General features: G+C 33.6%; 1 long non-coding RNA gene across 1 annotated transcript; it reads right to left on the reverse strand.

Moving 5' to 3' along the window:
- Nucleotides 1–699: 699 nt before the first annotated feature.
- On the reverse strand, nt 700–1,234 carry LOC119642104. Its single transcript, XR_005247950.1, has 3 exons — nt 1,142–1,234; nt 814–1,069; nt 700–749 (listed from the first exon to the last, which is right to left on the reverse strand). It is a non-coding gene; the product is annotated as an uncharacterized LOC119642104 (long non-coding RNA).
- Between the last annotated feature and the right edge of the window lie 1,769 nt (nt 1,235–3,003).

The raw sequence follows: 3,003 nt of genomic DNA on the forward strand, positions 1-3,003 counted from the left end.
AATCTGGATTTTATCGTGCGCCTGAAATTATTTTGGGTATATCTTACGACTATGGTATAAATATGTGGTCGGCTGGCTGCACAATATATGAGTTGTGTACTGACAAAATATTATTTAACGGAAAAAGCAATATCCAAATGTTTAAGTTCCTTATGAATTTGAAAGGTATGTTATACCTTTTTTGATACTATTGTTTTGTAATTATTTTGCATGTTTTAGGTAAAATTCCAAATCGCATCGTTCGTAAAGGTGCTTTATTTAAGACCTGTTTAAGTGGCTTTTACGTTTTCATCCGCTAAAAGTGCGAATATGAAAATTTAAAACTCCGACCAACCAATATTCAGTTGTAGTCGAATCTCTCATTGCCGGAATTCAAAAGCAAATGGTTGCTGGGTAAAAACTTTCTTTACGTTTTGACTAAACAGTGAATTAACACGTCCGAGTAAAATTTGGAAAATTGGAAATATATCTATATTATTATGAAGAGAGCAGTTGAAATATAATTACATGATGCACCAATCAAATCCGTAATAACTCTGTTTCCTTCCTTCAGCGCGCTATTATCATTGACTTTGTCTCATACTTATAATCCACATAACGTTTTGATATTAATCGGCTAATTGATAAGTGAAGTCACTCTTCAATCGTTTCCAAAATCCACGTGTTGCATTCCTGAATTTTGGTATAAGGTTTTACCTTATTGTGGATAAAACGAGAGAATACCAGTCAACGTTTAATAAGGGCGTATCCTAAAGAAATTAAACAAACATGTAATTAATGCTTGTTTGTATCAGACTACAGCTTCTTACATACTTTTTATACCTATTAGATGGGTTGAGGCATAATATGACGGCACGACCACCAAACAAGTTTTCTCACAGTGCATCTAGACTCTTGACTTTTGACATAAAAGAAGAATTTTCTTATCTAACATTACGTTTCATATACACGCAATGATATTTATGAAAATCCATCTTTTCCATCCAGCTTTTTCCATAATCAAGGTTTTAAACTCGGTAATTTTTTATTATCTGGAAATATAAGCCACAAATCTATTCGCTTAGTCCATCTCCAACCAACAATCCAAAAAAAAAAAAAACGATTATTTATTCTTTTTATATTCAAACAAACATATCGGTACCTCAAGGTGGTGTTGAAAAGGAGGGGAGGAATTTTTTTGACAAAAAAAACGTTACGGCTTTGTTGAGTTAATATTTTGCATTTTATAGCATAACAAATACAAAAAAATTTCTTTTACTTTTAGCGGTTACACCATGTTCCACCTCATCAGCCGTGGCCATATCGATATCGTCGATCCCAACATCAACGTTCTCGCCGTCGAGTTCAATTACATTTTGTTCATCGGTGGCATTGTGCTCCTCTGCTCTTTTGGTCCTGTATTTACCCAGAATTTTTTAGTAATGCCAAGTAATGCCGCAATAAAAAGCCTGCTTCGTGCGTACACCTTACACTGCATTCTGAATTAAACGCTACAGACTATCGATAATTGATATTCATTCATTGATATTGATATCAGTCATTAAAGCAACAATTGCTTTTAAAATATCCCGCTGGGATTGATTGATATTGTAGGTTGTGAAGGCTCTTTTTACAGTCGTACGCGTTTTCCTTCTTATCGCTTAAGTCTTTGAAAGAAATTTAGCTAATGCATTTCATTTTGTCTTTCACTTTCGAAAATCAGTTGTATTTGTACCAAGATATAAGAGCGCATTGGGATTAGCCAATATTCACTAGAAACATGAAATGAATGACATGCTTTATAAATGCTGGATTTACGCTCCGAGGAACAATTTCAAATATTTCATATTGTATAGAAAATAATCCCTGGTAGTTGAATTCGAAAGGAGAAACAGCTGTAGAATTTATAGAAAATAATTCAGACTCTCTAATTCTAACAAATTCAGACGCTCACCTGAGGTAGAAACAATCACAAACAAATGTGGACGCTTACTCTCAGATATATATTTTTGCTTTTCTTTCTTTTTTATGAATTGCTACTAGCTTTAATTTTTACTAGCTTTTTTTTCTATTAATATCGTTTTAATTTTCTCATCTTTCAACCACAATGCAATTTTATAATTTTAATCCAAAAATATTCTTCAAATTACGGCTTGCTTGTTGAACTGTTTACATAGTGAGAATAAATAAATAAATAAATTGATAAAAACCGTGGTGCAACTAAATTGTTGCGTATAAATTGATAAAAACTGTGGTCCAACTAAATTGTTGCGTACCCACGCCGGCATTTTGTTAAGTTTAGTCATCACACAGTACAACATATACGCTTACTCTCATAAGGACGCAATTTTTATACGCTCAGATGTTGGCAATTTTCCGACAAATTATTGAGAATAAGAAAATAAACAAAAAGCATTAAAAATTTGCGATTTAGAAGAAACTGAAATCTTTTTATGGCGCGTAAGTCATTCTACACAAAAATATTTTTAATAAAAGTTTTTAAATAAATTTTTCCAAAATTACAATCATTGACACAGTTTATTTTACATAGACCCCTATGTAAATAGTTTCTTCTCTTCTCTATCAGTTACGGATATATTGATGAGGTACGAATTCCAACTTTTCTCATTGTATACATGGTTCAGCGATGGTTTTATTGATCGAGGATAAACGGATTGAACGAATGATAGTTTGTTAAGAACGTCTTATACGATCGTGATACGGTACGGCGCAGACGCCCCCCGCGTCACCCGCGCAATCGCGAAAACCCCGAAAACCGGGGAGGCCATCCAGCGATTCCAATGGTCAATTTATTAACGACGAAGCTAAAAACTCTACATCCACCGAGTTAACAATTTATGTGTGTTGCGCAACTGTTTCTTTTTTTTGTGTTGAAATAAAGACAAAAGATAAAATGCTTTCGAGCGTAGAGTGCAACCAGCTCGGTATGTTAATTTAAGATAAATATGGCGGTCGTTTAGAAAAAGTCGAATTTCCTTCACGTTTGATTATCATAAGGCACAC

This window comes from Glossina fuscipes, unplaced genomic scaffold (genome assembly GCF_014805625.2).
Source record: "Glossina fuscipes isolate IAEA_lab_2018 unplaced genomic scaffold, Yale_Gfus_2 213, whole genome shotgun sequence".
Taxonomy (NCBI): Eukaryota; Metazoa; Arthropoda; class Insecta; order Diptera; family Glossinidae; genus Glossina; species Glossina fuscipes.